At 35.8% G+C, this 15636-nt stretch overlaps 1 protein-coding gene across 1 annotated transcript in view; it reads left to right on the top strand.

The window, feature by feature from the left end:
* The window catches only part of LOC109066303 (cyclin-dependent kinase 17), a 56764-nt gene that overhangs the window by 14074 nt on the left and 27054 nt on the right, over positions 1 to 15636 (top strand). The gene's annotated exons all lie outside the window — the stretch shown is intronic.

Raw genomic sequence — 15636 nt, 5'->3', positions numbered from 1 at the left:
TAAATGGAAAGCAAATAATGGTACATTTTCAATGTATAATATGTAATAATGCAAATCCTATTTTCCTCTACAACCTTAATTCATAATGTACACTGGAGATGGTCACTATCTAGGGGACAATGATGAATATCAGCTTTTTTTTCATATTAGAGCAAAATCCATTCAAATTCACTCTAATGTAAGTAATGAACATTTTGTAATGACAAAAAATTAATGTATAATATGTAATAATACAATAATGCAAATTGTATTTTCCACTACAACCCTAATTCATAACATATACTGTACATTGTTGTTATTGTTTATTAAAATAAAACTGTTGAAAGCAACCCTCTACACACACCTTGGCAATATAATTGCCATTGGCAAGTAAAAATTTTTTAGTTTACTTGCCAAACAGATATATATGATTTCAGCAAAGCGATGGCGAGTCATGCGCCTTCACACTGGAGTTTACTGTGCGTCAAATACACTGTGAAAGTGAAAGTGAAAGTCGTGACATTTGCCAAGTATGGTATCCCATACTCGGAATTGGTGCTCTGCATTTAACCCATCCAAGTGCACACACACAGCAGTGAGAAGTGAACACACCGTGAACACACACCCGGACCAGTGGGCAGCTATATCCAGCGCCCGGGGAGCAACTGGGGGTTCAGTGCCTTGCTCAAGGGCACTTCAGCCGTGGGTATTGAGGGTGGAGGAGAGCGCTGTTCATTCACTCCCCACCCACCTACAACTCCTGTCAGCACCGAGACTCGAACCTGCAACCTTCTGGTTACAAGTCCACAGATTGCTTGACAGTGAGTGAAACACTCAAGCGCTCAGTCAGAGTGATCAGCTAGTGAAAATATATCTGTGCTTAACTTATAATTAGCCTCCAACTCACACACTGGCGAGTAATAGGTAAGAATTTATTATCCAATGACTGACGATAGACATCATTTAGTCACCCAGATTAAGATTTAGTCACACATGCGATTGATTTACTAGCAATGTAGTGGGTTGTAAAAGTCATTTTCGCTAATTGATATAAAATATACATTTTAGATTGAAAAACTAAAAAAAAAAAAAAATATCCAAGTACCAAAATAGCTAAACCTGAAATAAAAATTAAAGCTATATATACAAAAAACTAATGAACATGATGAAAGCACATAACAAAATTACTCAAACTGTAAACTGTTTTGATGATAAATTGGGCAGATGTTGAAAGTTTATTGCTCTATTGATTTAAAAATTAGATTTTTGAGCTGTTATTTCAGGTCTTTGCTAACTAAACCTGTTTATTATTGAGAATTTGTGTGGAAAAACACACATACACACTCTCTCTATCTAGGAGAAAGTAGGGAAAGATTAACTTTGAGTCAGACGGGCGTTAAACTCCCTGTCCAAAGTTTGGTTAGATTACATCACATGCTAAAAGCAGCTAGCGCACTGCAGTGCCATCATTTCACAAAAACCGACCTAGTTTCCCATATGCACTGATTTCTCCCAGTTCCTTTAATATATTCGTGGCATCAAACAAATATGTCCAAGGATGCAGGGAAATCATTTTGGCATGTTACCCAGAGGGCTTAGCATGCTTTGTTGTCTCTGTTGTGGTTTTTGTTTGTAATTCTGCTCTGGAATGTTACTTACCTGCTGTGGGGACAATGACAGGAAGTGTGCGTTGTCATGGCTACATGCCGTAAAAGAGGATCATGGGATTAGGAACCTGATGCAGCCAGTTGGGTGTCAGGACGGTCAGATGAACTGTCGCCCGCCTCATATCTGGAGGCGTTCAATATCAGCTGAGAGCTCTGTCCGACTGCCAAATGTGCACTTCCTGTTGCAGCGATGTCGATTTTGACCTCTGTGTCTTTCAGTGTGTTTTGCTGAAAGGTTTGTGGTGGAAGGCAGAAGTCGGGCTGATGGAGTGCTGGAGTGACACATCTGGGTGATGGAGGGAAGCTGGCCTGGGCTACGGCTAAAAATATAAGGCTAAGTGGAGTAATGGAGCATCTCTGGGGCAGAGAGAGACGAATGTGGGACGTTGCACATGCTTATGGGACACGGGGAGGGACATGTGTTCTTATTCATTGACCTGTTGGTACTCGCTGCCTTAAAGCTCTCAAAATCTACATCGCTCACCTGACAGTAAATAACCAGAAGTGCCAATTACGACACAATACAATAAACAAAAAGATTATTTGTGCTTTTGATCACCCGCCTGTTACAGTTTGTGATTGTTTAGATGACCTTCTTCTGGATGATTTGAGCTGTTGCATATGACACAAAATACCCATATAAATAAATATTTATTCCAAGTGTTAATTCCCCTCCAAGCCTTTCAATGGGGATAAGCGGATGTTGGTTATCAACAGTTCAAAAGACATGAAATAAAGTGCGTGCATCAATAATAAAACGTTCCTCACACGGCTCCGGGGGGTGAATAAAGGCCTCCTGTAGTAAATCCATGCATTTTTGTAAGATAAATATCCATATTTCAAATGTAATAAACACTTTTTTTCTCATTTCCACTGACTGTCATATGCGGAAGCCGTTCCGGCATATGACGACGACGTTGCGTGATTAGTGACGAATGCAGAAACAAAACTATGTTTTTTATACTTATTTAATTGCATGCAAATTCCTTTTGAACAGTTATTTTATGTTTTATGCCATGTGTTTTTAGACATGTATCATGGTAATTTTTTTTTTCAATATAGATTTTATTAATTTATATTTTTATGTGTGTTATGGTTTTTCTTTTTTACTTTTTTTTTAATTTGTTTTGTTTGGGTTTCAGTTGTGGTTATACCATGCTTTTGAGCATATAAAATTATTATTATTATATTTAATTAAATTTATTTTACAATATTTACATTTTTTTTATAATACATTTTTTTTATTTACATTTTTGTTTTTTGTACAATATTTAAAAATGTGTTTTATATAATAATAATAATAATTAGAAGAAGACTACATTATTATTATTATTATTATTATTAATATTATTATTATTATTATTATTATTATTATATTTTGGACATGTGCCAGTGTTATTAATTCAATTTAATATTAGGTTATTTATTTTATACATACCTTGAAATTCCGTGGAATTTTTTTTTTTTAAGTATCTTGGATTACTGTGCAAATACCTTGGTGCATGAAAATGTATTCATTGATCTTCCTGTTATTCTCACCTGTACATGCTCCTTTCAAACTTTCATCCTTGTTGGTCATGTGGGCACAGACTATGATATCAGTCTGACCTTCCATTTACGTGTGTGTGTGTGTGTGTGTGTGTGTGTGTGTGTGTGTGTGTGTGTGTGTGTGTGTGTGTGTGTAAAAAATGGAGAACAGGCAGTTCCCTGCTGGAGTCAGTGCTGCTAGTGCTTCATTCGTCATGGGGGATTGTGTGTGATCATCCTCTTATCTCTCGCAGACACAAACACATGCAGACACACACTTGTGAGCACAATACGAACATAGGAATACAAGGTTTTGTATGTTTTCATTCATATGCAATCTCCTATATTTGCCTATAGTCATAATTTAGTATACAGTACAAAAGGACAATACATTTGATGCGGTTGTCTTCCGAACATGATGTGATACTTATAATTATTCTGAGTGTATGTGTTTGTGTAGTTGATCTGGGTGTACCTTGAGACGCTTCAAAGAACAGTGTCAGACACCTGAGAGTTTGCTGACATGAGAATCATTCTTAGTCATACTGGGAATAGAGAATAATCTGATTTGCGAGTGAAACACCATTTTAAATATTAAATATTTTCCACACTGTTATTCAGTGGTGGTGCCATGGAGTTATAGAAAATAAATGTTTTTTTTTTTTTTTTTTATGAAATGATGTAATGTATTAAATATAATAATATTTAGAGTTGTGAAATTACAGTTTGAATTTAGTGTGATGTAAATGACAGACAAAATGTGATTTTGCAATACAAAGTTCTTCAGCAATTACTCAAATCTTCAGTGTCACATGATCAAAAACATTTCTTACTATTTTCAATGTTGAAAACAGTTGTGCTGCTTCATATTTTTGTTGAAACGGATCATCTGATTTTACATATATTCCCTGAGATCCTCCTTTCTTTCTTTTTCTTTTCTTATACGTGGTGGTTTATTTCTGTTCAAGAATTGCTGACAAAAGGACAAAGATGGTCTGTTGTCAGGAAGCTTCATCGTTTCTAGCCTTTGACCTCAGAGTCTTTTCTCGTTTGGTCCTGCAGTGGAGAGGTTTTGATTTTAGAGGTTGTATGTGTTTGTGTTTACTTTAGGCTGACAGAGGGTATTTTCTGTTTATGTCCTGATTTGTATATGTTTTGTTTTTGGTGTTTTTGTTTGTTTGTGTGAGAAAGAGAGCAGAAATGGAGGATTTTTACGTCACACAGAGATGCTGTTGTGACTCCTAATGATTGTGTGTGTTTGAGTTTTTCTTCTGGTTTGTGACTTGAGAGTAATTAAGTTGCATGATAAATATCTTCTGAATTATGACATTCAAATTCAAGAAGGTGTTTCAGCTTTTTGAGAGAGCCAGAGCCAGTCTTCGCAGCGTTCTGCATCAGGACTCTGTCTTCATAAAGAATTAGGCTAATCTTGTTTTGGGTCTGTCCCGATGGATGGCTGGCTTTGAGTGTTTGTGTTGATACCAGTGAGTTTATATAAGATCTATTGTGGCTGATGTTCTAAGCTGACTAATGCGCTTGAGTGTTTGTGTGAGTGGTTTGTTTGATAAACTTTGACTCAGAATATTAACACGTTCAGGGACTTTGTGGGAAAAATTCAGGAATAAATCCTCAAGTGTTGTAAATAAGCAAAATGATTATACTGATGTATTGTGCATAACTGGATTTTGCAAAGTTTCAAAATGATAAATAGATTTTCACTTTTGTTCTGACCAGCTGAGGAAAAAAAAAGCATTACAATAAATCGCGTTACCAATCTTGATGAAATCTAATGATCGTTTAGCTTGCATCACATCAAACTATGCAAATTATTATTATGGTTATACTTTGTTCTCAAATTGTTAATGTTAACAGCATCAGCATTGCGTGACTGTGTATTTAGTGCATATTAGCATTACGTGTAGATTTCAGTTTTCCTCCTTTATGTATACAGACGTGACGTAATGACGCAAAGGCGAATGGCAGCAAGTATTTCCTGCAGAAAGCGAACAGTATCACTCAAATTGGAACATATTATTAAAAGCTTACCGTTGTGAATCGGGATTGTTTTGAACACTGACTTATGTACTTGCTCAAAAAATGATTTTGGATCATTTTTAACCAAAAAAAGTTATGGACTGCAGCTTTAATCAAAAATGCCATTAAAAATGCTATAAAAGTTCTGAAATATTATAATTTTTTTCCCTATTGTAATATATTATAAAATATAATTTATTGCTGTGATGCAAAACTGAATTTTCAGCATCATTACTCCAGTCTTCAGTGTCACATGATACTTCAGAAATCATTCTAATAGGCTGATTTGCTGCTCAAGAAACATTTTATTGTTATCATCAATATGCAGTTTTGATGATGATAAAATGTTTTACATTTTATAATAATAATAGTAAAAATAATGCTTTTTCAGGATTTTCTTAACATTAAAAATGTCTTTACTATCATTCTTGCTCAATTTAATATATTCTTGCTGATTAAAGTAATATCTTTTAAAAGATATCTGAATATATAAATTTTCATTCAGTTTTAACACTAACTTTTGAGCAAACATTATTTTGGTCAAAATTGCGCCATTGTGGTACAGTCATGTTTATTTCACTCTTTGCTTAAATTTCCATTAGATTTCCATAGTAGGTTATCATAGTTTAAACCTAATTTTTTATGTTTGTGTGTGTGTATATATATACACACACACATACACATATATACCACACATATATATATATACACACATACACACACACACACACATATATATATATATATATATATACTGGGCCGCATTAATGCACGGGCTTACCTGGGCTTAAGCCCAGGGCCCCGGGCTGGGGGAGGGCCCCGATGATGCCGGAAAATATTGTAATCGGATTTTATAATTCGTTGGCTGTCCCTTTAAAATTACGCTTTATCGCTTTGCTTTTAATGCACGTGCGGGCGTTGCAAGTCCTGCTCGAGAAGTGTCAGTCAAGCCCTCTCAATCATCAGTCACAGTGGGCATTGTTTAATTGTCTGAAATCCAATAAAATTCATCATTGTCTGAAAGCATTCAGTTATTGGCCTGTATCGAACTCACGTGACATACTTACGTTGAATTCTTTATAAGATAATTGCTGCCTATTCTAATGATGACAATAACTAATCTAATGGCTAATCTAATGTGACAGCAATGTCTCGTAAATATGAGAGTGGTTCGCAAAAAAGAAAAACAGCACAAGATAAAGTAGAACGTCAGAACAGTTTGTTAAAAAAAAAAAAAATCCGAAACTAACATCATATTTTAACGCAGGCCCAGGGAAAGATGAAGATGCAGATAATGGTGAAGGGGAAAGGGAAAGGAAATCACCTGCTAAATTTAGATCTCGTGTCCAAAATTTCAAATTTCCATTTCCACGGAGAAAATAAAAATGTTGCCTGCACAAAAATTGTATTTATTATTTTATTCGCCTTGTCAAGATACGAAATTTAACATTTTACTGCCAACACAGTAGGGGAAAAATGTCGAAGAGAAAAAAATAAATAAAAACGCAGACTCTGAGCCCCTCTTTTCAATATTTCTTGATACTGTTTTTGGATGTGGAAGTATCTCACTGACATTAAACTTTCCGATTTTTGCTGCTGTGTCGACCAAATGTTGGGCCAGCTGATTAAAACCTTTTCCGGACACACTATCATACGGTCGAATGTCTTGGCAAACAAATTCAACACATTTTTCTGTTGTCTCTTTTTTAAACTGCTCTGGCACCGGCCTAGACTTTGTAAATGCCAGTTTAGTTTGACCCTTTGTGATGATGCATGAGTCCCGCCTTAAACCCGAGGTTCCAGTCTTGTGACTGCTGAACGGGAATACTTTTAGGCATTTATCACATTGCGCAAAGGGTATTTATTTATTTTTTTCATCTGCGTCTATGATACACGAAAAAGACTCCCATACATCAGACTTGCCTGATGTGGGTTTCTTAGCAGTAAACTGACCATTTTCCAGTCCAAGTTGAACGTCCTTCAAGGACAGCGCATCCACACTTTGCTCTGCCATTCTTTTTTAGGGCCGTATATTTACCACCGGTACAGTCTGCCCTGTGGACCGTTATGCACATGCTGCGCGCACAGACCCCGCAAATACAATGCACGCAGAAAAAACTGGTCCATGCGTGCAGCGCGTGCATAACGGTCCTGAGTGCAGGGCAGGCTGTAGCCTATACCGGGTGGTCGATAAGATTAAGTAAAGCGAAGATATGCTGTTCTGAAAGGACGTCGGGAACGTGATATTGAATGACCGACCGCTCCCGTTCAAATTACACCAGAGTTACCGACCGCTACCGTGTTTTAGTTGGAAATTTAAAAACCCGCGGCGCAAAATTTGTGGTCGAGACAGCCGCGGGAATGCAGACCCTCTACCTCACAGACATCATGCAATACTGAATTAATTGAAAATGGGCCTATAAAATAAGCATAGATATTGTTTTCATTGTCTTTGTTACATTTAACCTCAATAATAGTTTAATGACAGCAAAAGCTACTAGATTAATTTATATTTTAAATATTGTTAGACAAATAAACAGTAAGTAATAAAATAGTTACAAATAATCAAATTACGAGTAATAGCACAAATAAATACAACAGAACAAACATATAAATGTGATAAATGGTGCTTTTCAAGTTTTTCATGTAGGTTTAGAGATTTTCAGGTAGAGGAAGTTGTGATCTAATTTATAACTTTATAGATTAAAACTATTAAAAATTTATCAGTCAAGAGCAGTTACAGATGCATAAAAATGTTTTTAATGTTGAAAATATAAAACGTTAAATACTGTGGAATTATTAAAAAAATGAAGACATTTTAACCTGAAATTAAACCCGCCAGTAGGTGGCAGCGAATCACTGTTAATGAGCAAATCATTGAGATTCAACCGATTCATTCAAGCGACTGATTCACTCAGGAAGTGTTGCTCAGAGACGCAAAACAATTCTGTGGACTTTGGAACCATTTTCGTTGGCGAAATACAGCGAAACAGACGATTTGGTGTCTAAAATATCAGTCACTTGATATTAAGTTGTTTATTAAACTGTACGCTGAATAAAATCATCACATTTGTAATCATGCTAATATTTGGAGAAAAACGGCACTCTTTGTGTAATATTAGTTAACATAGCCTAGATATTAAATTATATAAATATGAAATATTTACAGGGGCATATTTGAATTCTGAGGCATTAAGACTAAATCACGTGCACAAGTCTAACCTACTAGACTACGTCACATAGTGCGTGCGTGCACAGAATAGGTGTGTGTTTTGTTTGTTTTTTGTAAAGTGAGATGCATACTCGATAATATCAGATCGTTAAATCAACAATTACGATATCATAGACTAAATATAACGCACACCCATACAGCACTGGCTCGATCGGGCAAGTGACCGTTCCGTCTACTGTCCCGAGCGTCATTCACACTAGCCTCGGGCAATCGGGCAGTCCTTATTGTCGAGCCCTGGAAGGGCCCCTCAAGAGATAAAAGCCCAGGGGCCCCTTATAGTCTTAATGCGGCCCTGTAATATATATATATATATATATATATATATATATATATATATATATATATATATATATATATATTTATATATATATATATATATATATATATATATATATTTCTAGTTACATATTTTATATATATATATATATATATATATATATATATATATATATATTATATACATGTATATATATATATATATATATATATATATATATATATATATATATATATATATATATATATATATATATATATATATATATATATATATACATACATATATTTATATATAAATATAAATATATACATATATACATATATACATACATATACATACATACATATACATACATACATACATATATATACATATAAACGAACCATACCAGTACGATAACTACTGGAGATTTTCCTCCATATTACATGGATCTTTTAATGAAATTTAAGAATATGAATAAATATGTGTAAATGTGTGTCTATATATATATATATATATATATATATATATATATATATATATATATATATATATATATATATATATATATATATATATATATATATATATATATATATATATATATATATAAAATATAAACATACCATACCTGAACGATAACTACAGGCGATTTTCCTCCATATTACATGGATCATTTATATTCACCAGCAGTACTTCTCTTGTGTAACAAACCACAAAGGGACACGTCTTTCGCTTTTGTGATCGTGCTTGACATCAGCCGTCTTGTGACCTCCAGGCAGTCATCTGTATGAAAGCATTTATTCCGTCCGTCTTCCATCAGTCATCGCATGAATGTTGCTTTTTGTTTACAGCTGGGGGAAAGAGTATCTTTGAAGAGTGTGTTAATGACACGCTGAAGTGCTTTAAGCCTCGTCGAGTGGACGGACTGATGAAAGAACCTCAGAACTGCCAGATCTCCCGTTCGCGCTCCTCTTCCTGCAGCTCTAATTACGTTACACTATGTAAACGCCGGTAGTGATGCATCTTTGATGTCCTGCGTTGGGCGGAGGGCAGATGTGCTAATGCACGCTAACAGGCCAAAGTGAACACGTCAACAGGCCTTGATACCATTCTATCTTCAGTCTCTGATCTCTGGAGCTTTGCTTTCAAAGGTGAAGTTTATGTTTTGAATGTTAGCAGGTAGATGCTTTCACCAGGTATTATAGGCCTGCTTGATTGAAACCAATATGAAGCCGCTTATACAGTCATACGTGTGATATGCCTAATTTAATTCGCTGTTAAGCTTGCTATCTGTCTCTCTGTTTGCCCTTTTTTTGTCATTTTAGTCTCACTTGCCTGGAGTTTGGCGCAGACGAGCAGAGTTGCCGTGGAGATTTCATGCTTTGTAGTCAAACACAAAGACATCATTCTGCTTCTTCTATGTGTCTTTCTCTTTCTCTCTCTCGTTTGCTCTCTTCTGTTTTGTGCTCGCTCACCCACTCAGTCACCCGCTCCATCTCTCTCTTTCTCTCTCTCTCTCTTTGGGCGTGTGGAGGGGTAAATTACAGATTCTGATCTGTGAGAAAGAAGATGCTGAGAAGTCCCAGGAAAGATGTGTTGCCATAGCGATGGGAATGGACTTTTTGTTTGTGTGTATGTGGAAAGAGATAGAAAGAGAATCTAATATACTCTGGCTTGCCAATCTAACCCGAGATTCCTCCAATATTAATTAGAAGATTCGAGATGTGCTTTTTAGACTTCCCTTTCTATTACGTGAGTGACATACAATTTTGGTAGATGTACTATATGAAGATGGACTTTTATTGTGAATTTTGGGGATTTTCTACCCTATCAGAATAAACCAATATTTATGTTTATTTTGATTATTTTGTTTACTCTGATTAGTCTGAGATTGGATTGTTTTTTTTTTTATTATTATTTTTTAATAGCATGGAAATTAAATTAAGCATTATTGGAATAAAAAAAAAATCTAAAATGTTATTTCTAACATTTTATCCATACTAGAACACACAATTTAGTAGTATTCTCACACTCTGCTCATAATTTTTTATATTTAAGAATGACCTGTTAAATTGATATTTACCTTAATTTTTTTCACACTGCTGAAATGTATTGATTATTTTAGTCTTTGCTCAGACCAACAAAATGTAAACTTTTTTTTTTCAGTGTCTGCAACAAGGGTACAAAAATCTTATAATGTGAAGATATTGTTCACTTGAAATGTAATTGATTCCTGTGATGCAAAGCTGAATTTTCAGCATCATTACTCTAGTCTTCAGTGTCACATGATCCTTCAGAATTATCTATGTTCAAGCAGTTGTACTGCTCAGTATTTTTGTGGTTGCTGCTCAGTATTTTTTCCTCAAAGTTTGAAAGAACAGCATTTATCACAGATCACGGAAAGCAGTATCTGCTGATCTGATCACTGATACCGATCTTTTTAAAGCCTTCTTTTTATCATGTAAAATTATTTATAGTGATGATCCAATCAAATTTTTTAGACATTTATTCAGGGCCTGAATTTAATTTTTGAAAATTAATTCCTCTCTTATGTGACTTGTGAGAGGATTTACTTATTTTTTCATTTGAGGGCTGGAGGGGGCCATTTTTCAAAAATATATATTTATCTCACCAAAATGTTTGATCATGCACTGTATTTTTGTTTTTACAATCGTGTAATTGTTGCACAATAGCTTACACAGCGCAAGCCTGATTTTGTGAGCTGATGTGAGGTTCACACATACTCTATTTGCAGTGCGTATGTAGTCCATGTGTGGTACAGCAGCAGCAGGGACTGTGCTTTCACACAGGAATCCACTACTGATCCATGGCTGTGTACCACAAACACAACATTTATCCATTATTTTGATTTTTAAATCCAAACATTGTTACTTAAAATGCTTTTTTTAACATTGTGATTATTTTTTTTACACAGTACAGTAATACAATCTTTTGCATTTACTTTTAAATTTATATATTAAGTTGCTAAAGCAAAACATTTAAACTACTTTTCTTACGTTATCACAAACATTCTAAATTAAAACTTACCATTGACAGAAACAGTCAGCTCTACTGCCTTTTCTTTTGCATTTAAATCTTTATTACAAGCAATCCTGCGGTCCATTAAGAACTATAAGAACTTTAAAATTATTGGCTTGTTTATCTAAACATGCTTTTTTCCTTTAAACCTAGCCAAAAAAACTGTTGGCTGTGAAACATAGTAGACTTTAATTATATGCATTTATGGTGTAATTACTAAATTTTTGTGTCAATGCATGTTCATATTTACCGCAAACAATGCCCTGTTACTTAAATTCAGTGCGTGCAGTAAAAAATAGACTCCGCTCCTAAACGCACTGCCAGACTGCAACCATGTGTGCAGTGTGAACGTTTAATCCATTAACATGAGTGTGGAAAAAATACACACCACATACCCACTGCAAGCGGAGTAATGTGAAACTGGCATTATTAAGTGTGTGCGCTGCAAGTGTGCATGAGTGCACGGTCTTCAGGAAAGCGCGTGAGCGTTGAATGGTTTAAACACTGGCAAGAAAAAATACAATTTATAAACTTTAGTGATGATGCGACACTGTCGTGATAGTGCAAGTGACAATTCCTGTGTAACTGTGCAGCATGCAGCTCATTTATAGTGCAGACACGATGTGATTTGAAGCCATTTGCATTTTGAGAGAGAAAGAAAGTGCATGGTGATTCATTCACGCTGTTTGTGAAATTATGTCTCTCAGGAACTTTTTCTAAATTACTTTATCAGTTATTTAATGAAGAAATATGAATTTTACCTCACCTAAGCATTATAATTATTTCACCTGCGCCAGACAGAGACTGAGACGGTGCTGCTGCATGTCATGCCAAACCTCTCACAGCAGGTGCGTCATCAGCATGAGATCGGTTTTATGAGGGCAGCCTTTTTAGAGACCGCCGATCAATCATCCCAAAGCGATTATCGGCCGATTGTGATCGGTAGCCGATCAGTCGGAGCACCCCTAATGAATGTCTTACTGGCCCAAGTCAAAAGCCCACCCCTAAATTATTCTGTCTTTAGGATTCTTTCACCTCTTCTGGAAATCGTCTGGAAAAGAAGTTATTGTATACCTCTGTCTGCAGCACAAACTGTCCCGCAGGTTTAATGCTAAAGGGATTGGGTTTGCGTACATCTTAGCGTGTCTGTTTAACTGGCTATCCCCAGTTTCTGTGTCTCCAGGCTGCGGTTAATTAGCCTGTGGTTTGATGCCTCTGGCTGGTGACTGGTGTGATGTTTGAAGTCAGGCCTTCGTGCTTTAATTACCCTCGGCCCATGGTGCCACCCGGCTGCAGGGGTCATCCCAGAATTCATCAGCACCAGTCCTGGTGGTTTGTTTGTATGTGTGAGTGAGTTATTGGGCATAAAGCATTTGTTTGCAAGCTCTGCAGGTGTATGTGCAAATTGTGTATGTTTGTTTTCAAAAGCCGCTGTTAGTTTGGGATGTATTATCTGCTCCTGTGCCACCCTGAGCTCACACAAGGCACATGAGTGTTTTGTTATGGTGTGGGTTATACGTCCTCTTAGTCCTATACAAAGACACCTTATCTCTCAAGAGGAGTGCGTATAGGCAAGGTGGCCTAATCCTGGCCCGGGGGATGGAAACAGATTCTCTCCTGGCGTTTGATTGCTGTGCTCGTGTATGATTGGACGACTGTAAAACTACTCATGTGGAGACAAACAGAAAGATGAAAAGAGCAAAAGAGACCGTAGCAGAACAGATCTTTAGATTTGGCTGTTTCTGACAAGCTGTGCTTTAGTAATGGGTTCGGTTGTCTGTTTGAACTTGATATTTATATGACTAATATGTATGCTAAGTTAAGCATTGCTATTATTATTGCTCATACTTGGTGTTAGTAAATTGAATAGCATCTTTTATGCTATGTCTAGGTCATAGCTATTCTGTTATTCTGTCTAAAGACTGGTAAAATTTTATTTGGACTAAAGAATTTGCATTGTAAAAGACAAATTATTGCTTTAGTCTGATGGAAATTAAACTTTTAAAAGTTGACGTGAGTTTATTTGTAGAGACTTGGGAGTTGGCTTTTTTTCACACATACACATATAAACATTCAGCAAGGACACATTAAATTGCTCAAAAGTGACTGTAAGATATTTTGTAATGTTGCAAAGAATAATAATGATAAATGTTTCTTGAGCAGCAAATGAGCAGATTAGACTGATTTCTGAAGGATCATGTAACACAAGACTGGAGCAGTGATGCTGAAAATTCTGATTTGCCTCACAGGAATATATTACATTTTAAGATGCATTCAGAGAAGAAATTTTTGCATATTTAAGTTATCTTTGCATATTTTTCAGTATCGGTCTCAATATGGCCTCCAGCAGCCCACTTTCCTATCAGCGTGATCCCCTGGAGAGCTTCTGTCTGGGGACGGATATTGCACCGGGAGGGGGGGTGACAATAGACAGCACTGTCCTAATGCTGTTTGCTCATTTGCCAACAATGCAGCGTATCACTGTTACAACAGTGGCAGTGTTCTGCGCCGAAAGAGAAGTGGACAAACTGAGAGAAAATAAAAAAACAAGAAAATGGCCTGTACGCCCACTTTTGTGATGTGATGTTGTTTAATTGAGTCAGACTCAAGAGAAGTAGAAAAACCAAAAGCCATGCGTGTGTATTTTTTATTTTATTTTAAGAGTTATTAGTCATGACATAAAAGTGGTTAAACTTTGAATTTTCATGCTAAAACCGCCTTGACGTTTTTTGCTTTTAAAAATTTGCAATGGCAACATAAGACCAAGATGACAAAATGTATTTTAATAATTATTAGGGATGCACAACTATTGATTTATTTACATTATTTCATTTAATGTATGTATGTATTTATTTTGAAATTTATTTAAATGCATTCACATTTGTTTATTTATATATATTTAAGGCAAGATACTACAGGCAAAAACATTGTCTGTGTTTTTTTTAATGCACTGTTCCGTTGAGATTTTGAGCTGTTTGGGTTTTCACAACGTGTTGTTTCAGATTAGTGGAAATAAAACCGCCAAAATACACTTTTAAGTGTTTATTTTATTGCACTTTTTTTTATCTATTTAAATCTGTGGATTTCAATTAAAATGCATATCTTTAAAGGCTGTTTTCTCAATATTTTCTCCTTCACTGAGCCAGAAATCTCCACTTCAGTAGCATGCACTTACACCAAACTTTTTATTAAAAATCTAGCTATTTTCTGAAGGTTTGTTTGGAATTTGCCTGATTTAACACAAAATTTCATTACTAAAACTGGTGATTTTTATTTTTTTTTATTTCTGGCTGTTGATTTATATTTATATATTGTATTTATGTTGTATTATGCTGTATTTATATAATACACTGAATGATGGGAAATAATGTTTGCATGAACATGATGGTGATTTCAGCGAGTGTTTTGTATGTATGTGTAGCATTTGTATGTATGTGTTTGGGCTGGTTGTGCCCTGTCCTGGCAGGTCTGGCACAGGAATGCCAACTGTTCAAACACAAGCCCATGAAAACACACGCTTGTGGCCACAGGGAGTGTCCGGACCCTGCTGTCCTGCATAGCAGAATGAGATACCAGCAGTTTGAGAAGATGTGCTCTGTCAACATGCACTTTTAACTGTTCGTCGGTGCTTTATTGGTCTGTAGCGATCCTTCATATGAGGACTCGTTGCCCCCTGTCCTTTAGTCTGTGTCGGATAGACCGATGGTATGCATGCGTGTGCGGGATTGTATTTGAGAGGAACCAATCACAGATGCTCTGACCAGCCATTTCCTGTCGATGGGGGCATATCTGTGTTTTTTTGAATGCACTTTTCCTTCTTTGCAGTGTCCTGAAATCAGACACCACCTGAGAAGTTCCATCTTGCTGTAACCTGGTCTTCTTTTGTGCATCTCAGT

This window comes from Cyprinus carpio, chromosome A4 (assembly GCF_018340385.1).
Source record: "Cyprinus carpio isolate SPL01 chromosome A4, ASM1834038v1, whole genome shotgun sequence".
In the NCBI taxonomy this organism is placed as follows: domain Eukaryota; kingdom Metazoa; phylum Chordata; class Actinopteri; order Cypriniformes; family Cyprinidae; genus Cyprinus; species Cyprinus carpio.
Note: the sequence above shows the minus strand (reverse complement) of the source record. Positions and strands in the feature narration are given on the sequence as shown.